Source organism: Cinclus cinclus, chromosome 10 (assembly GCF_963662255.1).
Source record: "Cinclus cinclus chromosome 10, bCinCin1.1, whole genome shotgun sequence".
Classification (NCBI taxonomy): Eukaryota; Metazoa; Chordata; class Aves; order Passeriformes; family Cinclidae; genus Cinclus; species Cinclus cinclus.
The window spans coordinates 26,101,223-26,119,381 of NC_085055.1; the positions used below are offsets into that span (position 1 = coordinate 26,101,223).

Here is an 18,159-nt window from a genome sequence, read left to right on the forward strand (position 1 = left end):
CCAGTGAGACTTCAAGTCAGTAATACAATTTTTATTAGGGAAGAGAAAAAAAGGAAAAAGAAAATGCATGCAATAATAAAAAAAAAAATAAAAACCACTGACAGAGTCAGAATACAACCTGATACCCTGTCAGTCAGGGTGCTGATGCAGTTTTCCTCCAAAGGGTCCAGTGATGATGTGGAAAAAAACCTGGTTCTTCCTCTGGAATCCAGTGGAAAAAGGCTGCTTTTGGTGTTCTAAACCTCAGTTTTTATCTAGGTAGGAAAGGCTTGGCTCGTCCTCCTGGCTGGAGCATCTCCCAATGGGATGATGTAATCTTATCAGTTATACAGTAGGACTCAATGGCCCATCAACAGAAGACGTTTCCCACAGAGATAAGGATGATCACCCTTCACAGATGGTAACAGAATATATATCTTGTATTGTAAACCGGGACATAACCTCATGGCCCGGTTGGAGTTTTGGGAGAGTGGGAACTACCTTCTTTGGGAGGCAGCACATCCTGCCCAACAGCTTTGTCCAAGGGTTGTGACACAGTCCCAGCCCAGCTGATCTCACAGCCGGGGGAATGAAGGGATGAAAAGCAGCCCTGCCAAGAACGGGTTGGGGTGCTGCTAGATGAGCGGCTGGACAGAAGCCAGTCATGTGCATCCAAAGGAGTGTGCCCAGTAGGTTGAAGGAGATGATTCCACCTCTCTGGTCTCATATGACCCCCACCTGGAATACTGCATCCAGCTCTGGGTCCCAACACAGGAACGACATAGTGCTATTGGAACTAGTCCAGAGGAGGGACAGAATGCTCTGAGGGCTGGAGATCCTCTGCTTTGGAAAAAGGCTGGGAAGCTGGGGTTGTTCTTCCTGGAACACACACCTTCACTCACATTTTGAGCAATTAATTTTCCATGGTACCTCTTCTCTTTTCCTTAGTATTTATAAAAAGTACATGTGAACATGAAAATCACCATTATTACTGAGATTCACCCCAAAGCCCAGAGAAGAATCTAGCACAAAATATTCTCCCTGTGTAATTGTGCTGGTTATGCATTGAAGGCACCTGGGGGGAGAGCATACTAAGAAGTTTTTCTCCATGAGAACTTCCTCTGTGAATTAATGGGACCAACTGGAGGATGGTTTAGTTGTTGACAGCCTGAGAAACCAATTGGAAAAGTTAGTTTGGTCTGTGAATCACATTTTATTTCAGGTAAGTAAGCCCCGGGTAAAGCTCTCTTTTGTTTCTGGCCTCTTACAAAGTAACATCAACCTCTCCTGGGCTGCCCTCCCCATGTGGCCCGGGCCAGGCACGGGTGGGCTCGGGAAGTTTCTGGGCCCCATTTTCAACCAGGGACCCCAGTAGCCAAAAAGAAGAAAAGCCCATTGCTAAGATCCTCACCCTCCCCTCCCCAGGTGTGGCCGTGGCTCGGCGGGGCCCTGCCCTGCCCCGGCTCGGAGCAGCCCTGGGGTGGCCGAGCCCGCCCGGCCGCCCTCACGGCCTGGGCGGAGGCAGCCGGGCCCGGTTTGGGGAGCCCCCCAGGGCTTTGTGTGCTGGGCAGGGCACAGGGAGAACCCCCGGGCTGCGGCTGGAGCTGGGGGCGGTTGGCACCGGAGGGCAGCCTTGGAGACAGAGCCTTGGCACCGATTTCTCCTCTCGCTGGACTTTGCGGTTTTTGTCCGGCCTTTGCCAGCACGGCCTGGGCGGCCTGAGATCCTGACACAGCTCCAGCATGGCCTGGCCCCAACCCCTGCAACCTCTGTGTGAGATTTTAACTTTTCCAATGTTCAGATAAGACTTACGGGCCTTCCATCCTTCCTTGGGTGACAGGAAGAAGAACAGAAAGGATACACCAAAGTCAATGAAGCAAGAGCTAAGTTTTTAGATGGAAGTAGAATGAGGAGACGCCATGAAGGTTGGCTAAAAAATCTTACTGTAAACTATAAAGGCGGACTGTACTGCACTAAAAATTCCTATAAACCATGGAAAAATACATGGAAGGGGAAGTTAAAGTGTTTGGAAGATCTTTTACCCCGAGGGAAAAAAGGAATCTCTGTTTCTGGGAATGAAGTATGAATTGAGAAAACAGACAGGAGAATTTTTGCTTTTGAACAGCTCATCCTTAAAAATAACACCCCATGAATTTGACATGGCCCACAAGCACAGTTGTGGCAAGGCTGTGAAGATGGGAGGAGTTTAGCAATTGCAGATTCCTGGGTGGCTGCTATTCATGAAAAAAGTGAAGTAAGGAAAGAACAGGTTTTTCTCCCTCTCTTGGAAAAGATCCCTATAGTGGAACAAAAAGAAACTCCTCTTCCTAAGTAAACTGAAAAAAAAATTATTTGAGTAAGGAATTGACTGAAGTGTCTCTGTATGTTGTTACGAAAGTGTGAGAAGTAGAAGGGAGTGGTCTCAAGATCTGTCCTGAATGTATTATTATTTTCTTTGTGTTGTTAATGAATTTTTTTTCTTTATACCCTTTTAAGTTTTAGGCCTGCCTTGCTTTTGCTCCTAACTCTATTTCACAACAGAAAATGAATATATTAAAATTGGCAAACCTAAACTATAACAGTACTGTACAACAAGAAATATTCTGAGGAAAATACAGTGGCAGATGAGGCTTGTGTAACTCTAAGAATACTGAGCCTGCAGAGAAGGCAAACAGCCCTGGCAGTGGCTGAGGGGACTTCTCACAGTCTCCTCTGAAAGTGTGTCACTTCAAGACAAGGAAGACTTTTAAACCTTTGTCCTTCCTCCCTCCTGTGCTAAAATGTAAGGCTCCTCCTGAGAAGATACTGAGCTACAAACAATTCTCCATTCCTCAACAAAGCTACAAGTGCTCGACTTATCTTAAAGAGCAAAACCAAAGGTGGTCAGAAATTTCCCATCAAAGCCTATTTGCAGAGAAATGCCGCCATATGTGAGCAAATTTTTCTTAGCATCAGTTCACTCAAAAGAAACCAAACCCTGTATTAATCAGCATTTTAAATGAACTTGAATTATCTTTCCTCACATATCAGCTGTACTGATTTGCTCCTGTTTTGTCCTAGAGAGAATATTAGCATGATTTGCTCTTGACAGGAGTCCTTGGATGACCCCCAGACCTGGGCTCCTCCCCACACCTTGCCTGGGCTCTTGAGACAGCCTGTTAGCACCATCTGACTTTGGCACCCTGTTCAGACCTTGGACACGGCTGACGCCACAGTTCTCTCTGGTGCCATGGTCCCCTCTGGCTCCTGGTGTGTCCCTGCTGCTGGAGGAGACCTGTTCTGCTGCTGCCTGCATTCAACAATGCCAGCCAAAGAGAGACTCAAATCACTGCTTTGGGCAGCTCGTCTGAACCAGTTTAACACTTACTCATCTCTAACATACACCTCTTAATACCCACATATCAACAGCAGAAAGTCACCTCATCTCCAGAGGTGAGGAAGCCTGAGCGAACAGAAGGTCAGAATTCAAGCACATTGGGTTTTTAATTTAGTGGAAGTACTCACTCGTTCACAAGCCATACTTGTCAAACGGAATTGTGTGTTGCTATTGTCTTGCTTGTGTTAGAGAGAAAGCAAGGAGAAATTAGCTAAGAAATAAGAACCACACTTGAGGCTCAGGCTTGGCAGACAAACGGAGCAGGGTGTCTGTCACCTGCCCGCTTTGCCCGAGTCCCTGCTCCTGCCGGACAAAGGCGGACGCGGCTCCGTGAGGGGCGTTCCGGGCGCTCCGTGCACAGTGCTGGAGCGGCGGCCGGGCCGGGGCCGAGCGCTCGGGCGGGCGGCGCTCAGGATGCTCGGGCAGCGCCGCGGGCCGGGCGGGCGCGATGGAGCCGCCTGAGGGCTGGGACCCCTACGGGCGGCCGGCCCGGCGCACGCAGTGGCTGGTCAGCGCCCTCGCCTACCACTACGGGCTGGACCGCGGCGTGGAGAACGAGATCGTTGGGCTGGCCACCGGCCTGGAGCAGTAGCTACAGGAGATATTCCAGCACCTGAACTGCGCCGGGACGGGCCGCATCCCCGGCCAGGACTTCCGAACGCTTTGCCAGCTGCTGGGACTGGAGGAGGCGGCGGAGCCCGAGGAGTGCGCGGGGCTGTGGGACGGGCTCTCGGCCGAGCTCACCTTCCGCCAGTTCCACGCGCGGCTCTGCGGCCACTTCAGCAGCCGCGCGGGGCCGCGGCTGCCGCTGGGCCGGGAGAGCGAGCACATCGAGACCCAGATCCGCCTGCGCAGCCCCCGCCGCCGCCACCGCCCCGCCGAGCCCGAGCGGCGGCCGCCGGGGCCCTGCTCCCGAGAGTGCTACGAGGAGATCGTGGCGCTGTAGCAGGCCAGGGACAGCATCACCAAGCTGCAGGAGAACGGCAGCCTGCGGGAGCTGCTGGAGGACATGCAGAGAAGCGATGCGCAGTGCCTGGCGCTGCAGGTGCGTCCGGGGAGGCTCGGGTGGTCCCGAGTGCTTCAGGAGAGATGCTGCTCTTGGAAAGTCAGTGTTTATAACCCCTCCACCTCCAGACTGAGGCCCAAGCTGCTCCTTCATCTCGACATTAACTTTTTAGCAAAGTTTACTCACAGGGAGGCTTTTACGAGAAATGTATGGCACCGATGTGACATTAAATATATTTTTGATGAGCACTGTTGAAAGTGTAGGGGAGTTCAACTTAACAAACCCACGTGTACAGTGCTGCTGCTCCTTCTCCTGCGTGTGCAGCCAGGATGTGCTGATACCAGATGCTGGATATGCACCATTGCAGGGTTTTTCCTGAAGTGAGAATGAACTTTTGTATTCTTACCTGCAGAAGCACATGCAGTGCCTCGGAAATATTAGAAGTATGTCTTTTTTAGAGTGTGGTCACAAGGGTTTAGAGTTGGAGCAAGTTCTGCGGGCAGGCAGATGAATAGTCTGGGGCTCCTCTGCAGAGCCCCATTAATTCTGGGGCTGGTTTCTGCTGGTTCTGCTGTGCTGGCTCCAGTTAAACACATACACCCTTAACAGCAGTTAAATGACAGTGGCATGAAATAGTGTGGAACAGGAAGAGAAGTGAAGGGAAGAATGGACCAATTGTTCTGGCAGGTCTGATGAGGTCTGATTTGACACTAACACAGCACTGACAAAACTCTGCTCTACCTGTGACACTTCCACTTGCAGTAGATGACTGTCCCTCTTCACAATGTCTAGCAAGGCAGGTCAAAGACACTTTTACCATTTTTGCTGCCCGATCCCAAAGAGGAAAACACAAATCAACAAAGTTGTTTTGTGCGGTGCTTTATTCAGGGCCCGGGGACCTGAGGACTAGCGTCCAAAGTCAAAGTCCCAACCCGTTACTGAATCTTACACAGTTTTATACCCTTTTACAAGTCTTGCTTCACTAGGCCTACATGCTATGGTCCACATACTTTACATCAAAGGCAGCATTCATCTTCGAGATAACATTTCTAAAGGTTATAACTCTTGCACGCCTGCCTAAGTTAAGACAATAAGATACCTTTCTAATGGTTATAAATCCTACATGCTTGTCTAATCTAAAACTATAGATTAATCCCACACCTGTTTATTGTACTTCATCAGTAAATTCCCTACTGTTTCTTCAAACAATCAGTTGGTCCTTCTTTGCTCCACTGGCCCTTAACTCATTATTCTGTAGTTCAGCACATTCCCAGGCTTAGTTCCCAGGGCCTACCTTGTACTAGCTACAAACTTCAGCCTTAGCATTACTACCACTAGCTATTAAATCTATATGTATATGCTAACATTTTCATCTTAAAAAGGGAGAGGAAGTCAGCAGCAAACATGAAATCACCAGTCAGAGGTCGCAGGAAGAATCAAAACAACAAAGAGGAGAGCTCCAGAAAACCCCCAGGGGCTCTGCCACCCACAGGTGGCCCTGCAGAAGAGCCATGCCAGCCATACAGAAGAAGGATCCTGCTTCCTAAGGGAATAAGAGACCGTTAACACAGAAGCACTCCCAGACCAAGTGCCTCCAAAGTGTCCTGAAGGAAATGGAGCTCATGCAGAGCTCCAGGGATGGGCAGATTGAAGAAGCCATCAGGTTCAGTCAGGAGCTGGAGAAGGAACTGAGGAGCTCTCAGGAAGCTCTGGTCAGCCTGAAGGATTGCAACTGTAACCTGAAGAGGGAGCAGGCAGAGATGAGGAGGAAGGTGGAAGAGGCCAGACATGTTGTCTTGACACAGTCTTGGCAAAGTGAAGGAGGTGGAAGAGCTAATGAGGTGCCACATCTGCAAGGATACATTCAGCAGCTGGAATCACAACTGCAGCACTGCAGGTAGGTGGGAGTCTGTCAAAAAGTGCCTGTAAAATCACAGTGTTGGGACACAAGGGAGTTTGAGCATCTCTGTTTGTGGCTTATTAAATGTCTCCAAAACACCTTGTAAAATCTAGCCAGAGGGAAATTAGAAGCTGCTTGTCCATTTTCTTCATTGCGGTCCATAGGAGGTCTGGGAACCTTCCAGGCCAAAGTAAGGGTGCAGATCCACAGAGAGCTGAAGTTACTCCTCAGACACACAAGAACAGAACTCAAACTGGTAATGCTTCAAGAAAGCCCCTAAACAAATTCCTGACACTCCTTCAGAAAGCATTTCCAGCGCACTTGTGTTTTTCACTGCATTTCCTAGTTGTTAGGTCCCTTCTCAAGCCAGCTGTAATCAGATGGCTGACACTCCATTTAATAATAAAGCTCTTCAACATGTCCTAGGAACTGGGGAAAAGCACACAAGGACAGTTTCTGGCCAGTGCTTTCAAACTTGCTGTGACTTGATTGCTTCTTCACTGACAGAATAGGCAGTAGAAGAGAGAAGCCAAAATGTTCCTAAACCCACAAAATAATACAGTGGGAATCTCAAACAAAAATCATTATATAGGTGTCTTGGTTTACAATACAAGATATATATTCTATTACCATCTGAGAAGGGTGATCATCCTTATCTCTGTGGGAAGTATCTTCTGTTAATGGGCCATTAAGTCCTACTGTATAACTGATAAGATTACATCATCCCAGTGGGAGATACTCCAACCAGGAGGACGAGCCAAGCCTTTCCTACCTAGATAAAAACTGAGGTTTAGAACACCAAAAGCAGCCTTTTTCCACTGGATTCCAGAGGAAGAACCAGGTTTTTTTCCACATCATCGCTGGACCCTTTGGAGGAAAACTGCATCAGCACCCTGACTGACAGGGTATCAGGTTGTATTCTGACTCTGTCAGTGGTTTTATTTTTATTATTGCATGTATTTTGTTTTTCCTTTTTTTTCCCCTTCCCTATTAAAAATTGTATTACTGACTTGAAGTCTCACTGGTTTTGCTTTTCAAACCAGTACAATAGGTAAACCCCACTTTTGTAATAGCATAAACAATTATTTCCAGAAGTCAGAAAGTTGGTCACAAATTTAATAGTCCACTGCTTTTGTTGCTTTTTGTCTTTGTTATAAATGAGAAACAAAGTCTCGATATTTATCAAAATTTAGATTGCTTTATTTGATAGAGACTGAGGAAGCAGCGCTGGGGAACGTGAGGTGTCACCGCTCACTCCACGCTCCCTGGAACCTTGGTTTGCAGCTCTTTTTCATAGTATGGTTTTCCTTGTAGTCTCCAGACAGTTTGTCTTCTGGTCTTGGTAGATAAGGAACAGTAGACCTGGGGGGGGTCTTCTCTTAACAGATAAGTTGCAATTGATTACACCAAGGCAGGAAATTTGGTATTGCAAAATCTTGCAGGCTGCAATTGATTATACAAAGGCAGGTAATCTGATTTTGTAATATCTTTCAGGCTGTGGGAAACCCCTGTTTTACAAACTGGTATCAGATACAATTTACTAAAAAACCCACAATATTCATAATAGGGGAATTTAAACAAAATTATTTAATCATTTATTTTCTCTGTCTAATGTCCATGCTTCATTTCAGACCTGAGTATTCTGGTTTATATAAACCCCACTACTTTTATGATTTACACAAATCTTTTATCAATTATCACATTTTCCCCACTTCTTTTTTTTTATCCCATTGATTCATGTTTGAGCCTCAAATTTTGTCAGTACTTCTTGTACTAGATTTAATTCATTTACTGCCACTGATTTTGTTGCCATCTCAGGGTCTATTGGTATTGTAGCAACTTGCATTCCTTGAACTTGAATCCACTGGGTACATTGGATTATTCAAATGAAGCATGGAACAAGGCAAGGGATGAACAGTAGTCCTAATAATGCACATGTTAACATAAAACCTAATTTCTTCCACCAAGCTCCCCCCAACAGGTTATTTCACTAATTATCATTAAGCATAGAGTTCCAGGTTTGTACAGGTACATGAGCTATTAATTTTATTTCTTCCACAATTTTAGTAATTATTTGATCATTATTATCAATCTCTAAGCAGCATTTAGAATTATTACATTTCCCACACACTTTTCCTTCTTCAGCTAATAGATAATTCAGGGCTAGTCGATTTTGACATGCTGCTGCTTTAGTTTAAGTAAGTTGTTTAGCTATTACTTTCATTGTTTTGGCTTAATCCCTCCTCCCTCTATGGCCACTGTTTAGACATTTGCATTCCTCCACAGATCCAACAGTGAGTAAAGTTCAGTTCAGTAGTATTTTCTTTCATTAATTTCAGAAATAAATTCTTTCCCGAGGTGGGTAAGTCCCGTTCTCTGAGAGTTGTTGTTTCAATTTTTCGTACAAGTTAAAACTTCCCATATGGTTTGTTTTTGTTTCCTTGAACATTTTACTTATATTCTTTGTCAATTCCTCCTTGTAGTGATCCTGTACTCCTCCCTGAGCTGAGTATCCCCACATAGCTTCTTTTGTGAAGCAGAGGTGCGCTTCTCCTACTGGGCAACTTTGGTGTGCTGATGGAGCCCACCCTCCTTTTCCTAAATTGGTGGCTACCCAGTAATTTTTTTCCATGATAGTGCAGGTTTCTAAGTTGTCCTTATTATAGCAGACCAAATTGATATGCGTGTGGAAGGCAAGGGTGGATACCATGCGTCCTCTATACCTGATTGTCTGGTAACACTTAGAACAAGCATCAGCACTATTTCCTTTTATCATAATGAGCAATAGGATGACTCCCAGGACTGTTTTCATCTCTCTGCCTCCCTCAAGGCCTACGGGGCTGCTGCCAGTAGCCGAGGTTTGTTTAATCTTCTCAGCAGCAGGAACTATGCCCTGGGGTCTCCCACTTTGTCCTTTTCTTCTGGTTTTGTTTCTTAATTTTGTTCCAGCTTTTAGCTTTAACATTCCAGTATGAGGTACATCAGTAACAGCATGGTATACCCAACACTTTCCAGCACTCTTTTGCCAATACCTCTGCTTTGGCTTTAATTTTTTTCCTCGTTCCATTCTCAAATAACTCCCACCAGTTGTGATCATTAATTTCGATTTTTCCTTGTGCTGATAGGGTATTAAGTGCCTTAATAGTTTCCTTATATTCATTTCTTCTACATTAGATACATAATGAGAATGGGAGATACCCACCATAGGACTGACACCACCACAACTCAGCACAATATGAACACCCTATTCTTGATGAACAGACTGCAATCACACCCAGGTTCAGGACAGGACTTTCAGTCTTGATTGGGAGACCTTAAAGAGGAATTGATCTGGTACCGACGTCAAGTCCTCCGAATTTGCACTTTGAGGTCTCTGGGCTCAGAAGTCACTGTCCAACCTGTCTTGGCTTAATAATTTTGAAGAGGGTCCTGAACTAAGGCCGGATCAAGGCATACTCTTTTAGGGTAAGGCATACCATACAGCATTTCATATGGTGCACTTCCCATTTTTGAATTTGGTATTTTTCGTATATTAGACAGGGCTAGTGGGAGGCACTGTGTCCATGGCATTTTAGTCTTAATTATTAATTTTAACAGCTGTTGTTTTAAAGTTTGATTCATCCTTTCAACTCTCCCAGAGCTCTGAGGGTGCCAGGGTGTATGATACTCCCAGCTGATGCCTAGTGCTGAGGTTAGTAACTTAAGCACTTCTGATGTAAAGTGTGTCCCCTGGTCTGAGTCTATTGCTCCGACCAGGCTATACCTTGGTATTATGTTTTATCAATATTTTGGCTACCACTTGTGATGTGGCTCCAGCTGCAGGGTATGCCTCTACCCAGTGGCTTAATTGGTTTACTATTACTAGTAGATATTTTTATCTTCCTATTTTTGTTAATTCTGTAAAATATATTTGTATTCTTTCAAAGGGTCTGTAAGTACTTTTCCATCCTCCTGACAGACCTTGTTACATACCTATTTTATGAATTTTCTGACAAGTTAAACAACCTTGTCCTTCCACTACTCTGGAAGATCTGTTTATAAGCAATTTTTTCCATCCTTAAGTTTAACTTCTCCCAAGTCAGGTCTAATTTTTGTTTGTAATTCTATAATGTCTATACAATTGTGTTTTAAATTTTCTCATGGTTCCCCATATAGGAATTGTGCAGGACTTTGAGCAGTTGTTGCTTTTAGCTCTAAATTTGTGGAAGTAATTAAAATAGCTTCATATTTTAATATTCGTGCATCAGTTAGCCATTTCTCAGCTTTTTGATTCAGAATTCCCCTTACATTATGAGGGGTGTGTACCACTAGGAGTGCCCCAAAGGTGACTTTTTGGGCTTCCTTAATTAAAAGTGCTGTGGCCACTAGGGCTTGTAGACATGTGGGCCAGCCCCAACTGACAGGATCTAGCAGTTTAGAATAATATCCCACTGGCCTTTGACTGCTTGCCCATTCCTGAGTGAGTAGCCCATATGCTGTTTGATCAGAGGTGTTTACAAATAACTGAAATGGTGTCTCCAAATCCGGGAGACAGTACAGGGGCTTGAATTAAATCATGCTTGACTTCTTCAAGACTTTTATCATTCACCTTTGTCCATTTCCCTAATAAATTATTTTCTGCCTCTGACAGTAACAGCAGATTTTTAATTCAATTCTGCTCTGGGTCTCAATTTGAATATATTTAATAATAAGGACCCAAAATGGTTCACTTTTTGCTCCAACCACGAGTGCTGTTTCTCTACTAGGTTTACACCCTTTTGGTAGGTGTTTAATTGTGGATTTTTTTCGGCTCCTGTATCTACTAAAAATTCCACCTCCTCTCCATGGAGACCGATTTTTTTTTTTTTATTTTATTAAGGGCTCTGTAGGTGGTATAGTCCGTAGTACATACAGCCCCTGACACCCTTATTTGTTCTTTTGGAACATTTTTTTCGTCCCGTATCCTCTCTTTACAATTTTTTTTTTTTAATATGACCTTTCTTGTTACAGTAAAAGCAGGTTCGACTTAGTGAATTATTTCCTGCCTCATTTCCTTGTTTTGGTGGGGGTTTTCATGGTTTCCCTCCCCCTTTCTTCCGTGGTGAATAGGATACTTAACATAGATTGTAATTCTATCTAAGTATACATACTTGGTCCGAGGAATTGATTTAGTCTCTCAGATACCCCTATAGGATCTTCCAATAATTTTCCCATCTCTTTTTTTAAGTTTCTTACCTCCCCTGTGTTCAAGGGAACATTTACAAATTCAGTTAATCCAGCTTGTTGTCCTACTAATGGGACTTCCCTCAGCGGGTAAAAGTGAGCCTTTGTGTCATTATCTCCCTCCTCTCTGCTGATACTATCTATCTCTCCTGGTATTTCTTTGACTCAAGCGAGTCCTTAGAGCTATTGGAGGACCAGGAGGAGAGGGAGCGGAGACGCTGGGAGGGTCTCCTGTATTTTTTGTATTATACGGAGGTGGGACATTATCCAGGGGTTCCCAGGTCACCTTTTTTTTTTTTTTTTATCCTCATCCTCTTTTTCCTTTAAAGTACATACCGAGAATGGTTTATGCTGTTCTGTCCACAGAGCAGCACAGTCACATTCCTCCCTGTTAAATGGTTCTTTACAAGCAACGTATGTGTTTAATGCCCCACAAATTCATTTTTTCTTTAGTTTTTCTTTTGTATAATTCCCTTGTGTCCCAACGTCGTTCCCAAAGCGCTGCCCGGTGGTATTTCTGGCAACCTACGGTTTGTTTTTTTTTTAAGAACTCTGAATCCTTCGTGGGTCGTTTGGACTTAAAACCTTGCTCTTTCTTTGTTCTATTTTTACCTCAAGGGACTGTATTGAGGTATTTGTGCTCGCCCTTGTATTCAGCCCGGATCCTGCCTCTCCTTGGGTCAGGATGGGAAGGAATTCTGCCTCTACCTGGGCTAAGAATGGGAAAAAGCAGGTTTCCCCTCTTCCCCCGTGACTCCAGTGTTGCTCTCCGCCCTTCCCCCCCCCCCCCCCCAAGTCCCACCTCTGCCTGGGTTGGGATGGGAAAAGAACCTGGCCTCTCCCTGGACTAGGATGGGAAAAAGCAGCACTCGCTTCGTCCCTTCACCGGCCGGGCCCCTGGCGGGAAACCAGAACCGCGGACAGAAGGACTCCGCACTCGGTTTGTGGAAAAATCCACGTCTCGTTCAGCAAGCACACAGTCACCTCCACCAAACCAGACAGTCACTTACAGCTTCGACGCTCCTGTCTGGGTCTGCGTGCACAAGAATTGCAGGTGATTTTGCCGTGGTCTTCCGGGGAGTTTTTTTCCTTGCTCAGTCTATATCGTGAGGTACGTCCATGGGTCCTGAGAACCACTGAGGAACCGGGGCCGCGGGAGCGGGGCGCCTCCCCGAAATGGCAGTGCCTCTCAGGGCTCCGAGGACGTCCAGGGTTTCGGCACCAAATTGTTATAAATGAGAAACAAAGTGTCGATAGTTAGCAAAATTTAGATTGCTTTCTTTGATCTGGAGGAGCAAGCAATGCTGGGGAACGTGAGGTGTCACCACCCCCTCCACGCTCCGTCAAACCTTGGTTTGCAGCTCCTTTTTATAGGATGGTTTTCCTCATAGTAATCAATAACTGGTTGTTTTTTTTTTTTTTTTTGTTATTGTCATAATTCTGCCACGTAAGTGGTGGTGGTCAAAAAAACATCCGTGGGACCGCTTGTGAAATCTCCGGACAATTTGTCAAGTAACCATCTGGTTTTGGTAGATAAAGAACAGCACAAGTGGGAAGTCGGGTCTTAGGAGACAGGTTGCAATTGATTACAGAAAGGCAGGAAATCTGATTTTGCAAAATCTTTCAGGCTGTGGGAAATCCTCGTTTTGCAATCTGGTATTGAATACAATTTACTAAAAAACACAATATTCATAACAGGGGGATTTAAACAGAATGATTTAATCATATATTTTTTTTCTCTATCTAATGTCCATGCTTCATTTCAGACCTAAGTATTCTGGTTTATACAAACCCCATTACTTTTATGATTAACACGAATCTTTTATCAGTTATCACAGGACACTACAAGAAGACTCTGGGAGATACTTGGGGGATATTTGGGGAAGATTCTTGGAGATGTTTTGGGAAGGTTTTGAGAATTCCGGGGGATATTTTGAGAAGATTCTGGGGATATTTTCGGAACATTTTGGGGACATTGCAAGAAATTTTTTTGGGACACTTTGGAGATACGTTGGGGAAGTTATCGGGGTATTTCCATACCACTTTAGGGATGTTTTGAAATTGCCTGGAGAACATTCTGGGGGACATTTCCAGAAGATTCAGGGAGACATTTGGGGAAAATTTTGGAGACACTTCGGGGACATTTTGAGAAGAATCTTGAGGACATTTTGGGAGCATTTTGAGAAGATGCTGGGACTATTTTTGGAACGTTTTGGGGACGCTTCGAGAAGATCGTGGGAATATTTCAGGACTGTTTTGGGGACATTTGGAGAAGGTTCTAGAGGATATTTTGAGAAGATTGTGGCACTATTTCTGGAACATATTGAGGATGTTTCTGGACCAACCCGTGACCCATTTTGTGGATTGTTTGAGGGAAATGTTTTGGGGATCTCATCTCACTGGTGTCTGCCATGGCTCTGCACTGGAGGTGTCCCGGGTTGGGGATGGAGGGTGGGAGTGGGGGTGGGGCGGCCAGGAGCACCTGCATGGAGGGGCGCGGGGAGGTCGCTGGCACACCACGATCTTCACAATCCCCCCACCGTTCACCAGCGGCACCAGCACTGGGGGAGGGGAGAGAAACAGGGTGAGGACCACCTCCCCCATCCCCCACCCTCCCCACTCCAAGTTCCCCCCAGCGGTCTGGGGGCGGGGAGGGGCAGAAATGGGGCTGGGGGAGTCCCAAAATGGTCTGAGGTGGTCCCAAGGGGGTCCTGGGGCATCACTAAATGGGTCTGGGGTCTCTGGGAGGGCCCTTCAATGGGTCTGGGGATGTCCTAGGGGGATTTTGAGGAGTTCGAGTGGGATTTTTGGGAGTACCAGGTCTCCTCAAATTACCCTGAGGGGTCGGGTGGGGGAAGGAGAGCGGGAGGGGCAGAAATGGCTCCGGGGGTGTCCCAGGTTGGTCCCAGGTGTCCCCAAATACATCTGGGGTGTCCCAAGGGGGTCCTGGGGTCACGGGGAGGTCAAAAAATGGGTTTTGGGGGGGTCCCAGGGGGGTCCCAGATGTCTTCGAAGGGAATTTTGGGGTATCCCATAATCCCAAGTGGGTCTGGAGGGTGTCCCAGGAGGAGTTTGGAGGGTCCCAGGTGTCCCCAAGTGGATCTGCGGTCTCCCAAAGGGATTTTGGGTGTTCCCAGGTGTGTCCCAGGTGTCCCCAAAAGGGTCTGAGGTCTCCTTTCACCCCTCCCCCCGTTACCTTGCGCCAACACCAGAGGAAGCCCCAGCCTGGGGGGCGCTGAGGAGGTCCCAGTCCCTCCCCCCTGGCCGAGTGGGCCCCATGTGGGCCAGCAGGGTAACTGAGGCCAGGGGCTTTTTTCTCAATTTTGGAGACCCCATTCCCAACTTTAGGGTTTTTCCCAGATATTTTTATGTTTTCCCATTTTTTTCTCTTTTTTTTCCCCCTTTTCCAATTGGCTCACCTTTTTTTTTTTTTTAAATTTCATTTCCTTTTTTGGGTATTTTTATCCTCTTTTTATTATTATTATTTTGGGTTTTTTCCCTCATTTTTGGGGGCTCCAGTCCCAGTTTTGGAGTATTTTCCAAATATTTGCATTTTTTTCCATTTCCCCCCATTTTTCCCCAATTTTTCCCCAATTTTTCCCTTTTTTCTGATTTTCACCCATTTTTTGGCACTTTTGCCTATTCTCATAGAGATTTTTTTTTTATATTTTTGGGGCTTTTAAAAAAACAGTTTTTGGCATCTTCACTCCCAATTTGTTGTTTTTTGCAGATTTTTGGGGGTTTGCTCATTTTTTTCCTGTATTCCTTCAATTTCCCCTCAATTGTCCCCCAATTTTTCTCTTTTTTTCCCCCTTCAAGAATTCTTTTTTTCTTGACTTTTTCAGATTTTTGAAATTTTTTGTCTTAATTTTAGATGGTTTCTATTTTGTTTTTTGTTTTTTTCCCCCAGATTTTAGGGATTTTTCCTGATTTCACCCCATTTTTCCCTTATTTCTTCTTTTTTGTTGTTGTTGTTTCTCCCCCATTTTTCCTCATTTTAAGCATTTTTTTGCTCTTTATAAATAACTTTTAGCTATTTTGGTGTTTCTTTTCTTATTTGGGGGTCCGCACCCATTTTTGCTGTCTTCACTCCCAGCTTTGTTTTTTTCCCCCATTTTTGGTGGGTTTTCCCCATTTTTGGGGTCACCTGGACAGGCGGGAGCCAGCAGGTGCACCACATTCCCTGGAGAGAAAATGGGGAGGTGTCAGCACCAACCTGTGGGCTTTTCCCAATTTTTCTTAATTTTACCCATTTTTCCTGCTTTTTCCTCAGATATTCCCACTTTTTCCCCCTGATTTTTCCCCAATTCTTTTGCCTTTTTTGCCTCTTTTTAGAGACATATTTTTGTAATGTTGGAGTTTTTTCCCCATTTTTTGGGGAACCTGGGCAGGGGAATAGCCAGAAGTCCCCAAAATTTCCCTAAATTCATAGCTTTTCCCAGAGCTCCCCCCCCCCCAAAATCCCAAGAAAAACCTGCAAAAACACCCACGCCCCAATCCAAAATACCCCCAAAACTCCCCAAAATTTCCCAGATCTTCCCCAAATCCTGAAAACTCCCCAAAAGCCCCCCAGAAACCCTCCAGAAATGCAAAAAAACTCCCTATTTCTTTCAAATCCAAGGTTTTCCCCCAAAATTCCCCAATTTTCTCCAAAAATTCTCCCAAATTCTCCCCAAACCACCCCAAAAACTACCATAAACTGCCCAAAACCCTCTTAAAACCACCCTAAACCCCCTAAAAGTTATTTAAAAAAAACCCCAAAAAATCCTCTGAAATTCCCAAGTTTTCCCCCAAAAGTCCCTGTTTTTTTCCTCAGAATTCCACAAATTTTCCAAAATTTTCCCAGTTTCTTTTTGAATTCCAAAATTTTCCCCTCCAAACCACCCAACTCCCCAATCCCTCTGAAAACACAAAAAAACCCACCCAAAAATAAACATCAAAACCTAAAAACACCTTAAAATTCCCAAATATTTTCCCCAAGTTCCCATTTTTTTTTCCCAAAATACCCCCACAATTCTGAAATTTTCCCCAAACCACCCATAAACCTCCAAACCTTCCCCAAAGCCCCATGAAAACACCACAAACACCCCCCAAATAGAAATAAAAAAAACTCCAAATAACACTAACCCCCCCCCCCAAATGTTTTACCCCAAACATTCCAGTTTCTTCCAAGATGCCAGCACTGACCCACTGGTGAAGGGATGGGGAAGAGGGTGGGGCCGGGGGCCGCAGCTTTGGCCCCCTCCCCATCCCACCGGCTGGGGTGGGGCTGAGCCAGGGCAGCCAGTTGGGATGAAATTCCTGGGTAAGTAAAAATTTGGGGAATTTTGGGCATATTTTGGCAGAGGAATATTCTGTGAATTTTTAGCATTAAAAACACCAACCAAAAAAAAAAAAAAATTAGTGATTTTTTTGGAAGGATTTTTGGGATTTTTGAAGATTTTCCATAGGTTTGGATTTGGGATGAAACTCCCAGATAATTAAAAAATTACAGGAATTAATGGGATTTTTGGGAAAAGTTTTGTTGGAATTTTTGGGGATTTCCTTTTAATTTTTAGATTTTCTTTCAAAGTTTTTAAATTTCTTTTTAAAATTTGGGGGTGTTTGGGGGGACTTCTGGGCAGGTTTTGTGTCAGCATGAAACTCTTGCATTGGTGCAAATTTAAAGAATCTGGGGGATTTTTTTTAATTTTTTAAGATTTTTTTTAGGATTTTTTGAGACAGTTTTAGAATTTTGAGGGTGTTTTCAGGGGGTTTTGGGTGAGGATGAAGGCTCTGCACAGGTAAGAAATCTGGGAAAATTTTGGGGAAATTATTTGGGTATTTTTTAGGGTATTTTGGGGGGGAGTTTTATCCATTTTGGGGGCCCTGATCAGTGCCATGCTCACCCCTCCTCCCCACGCCTGCAGCAGATGGAGCTGCTCCTGGAAGGTGAGGAACCTTCCAGAATCTTTTGGATTTTTTTTTTTTTTCAAATTTTTAAGTGATTTTTTGGCAGGGTTTTTGGGATTTTGCAGGATTTTTCATGCATGTTTTGGGTCAGGATGAAACTCCTAGTTACGTAAAAGTTTTGGGAATTTTTAAAACGTGTTTATAATTTTTTCCAAGCATTTAGGGATTTTTTTGGCAGGTCTTGTTTTTATTTTGGGGGGGGGGGAGGGTTGGGCAGGTTTTGGGTCAGGATGGAACTTCCAGATAGGTGAAAAATCACAGGATTTTTAAAAATTATTAGTTCAAACAGTTTTTCTAGCATTTCTTTTGGTTTTTTAAGGGATTTTAGGGGTGTTTTTTTAATTTTGGGGGATTTTTTGGGCAGGGGTGAAACTCCTGGACAGGTTAAAAAAAATCAGGAATTTGGGGGGATTTTTGGGCAGGGTTCAAACTCAGGGATAAGTAAAATAGAGTCAGGAATTTTGTGGGATAATTTGGGGAATATTTTTTTATTTTTCTTCAAATTTTTAGCGATTTTTGGGGTATTTTTTGGGGATATTTTGGGATTTTTGGGGAATTTTTTTGGCAAGTGACTTCAGGGGGGGGGATCCAGGAATTTTGAGGCGTTCCACTGTCCTCAGGAGGTTCCAGTGTCCCCAGGAGTGTCCCCAGTGTGCCTGTGAGAGAATCCAAGTGACTTTAGGGGGAGATTCAGGAATTTTGGGATATGCCAATGTCCCTGTGGAGGATCCCAGAACTTCTCCC

The 18,159-nt window shown here is 44.8% G+C and overlaps 1 pseudogene; it reads left to right on the forward strand.

Annotated features, from left to right (window-relative positions):
- The first annotated feature begins 3,767 nt into the window (after positions 1 to 3,767).
- LOC134047986 (EF-hand and coiled-coil domain-containing protein 1-like) lies at positions 3,768 to 7,608 on the forward strand (annotated as a pseudogene).
- The last annotated feature ends 10,551 nt before the right edge of the window (positions 7,609 to 18,159 follow it).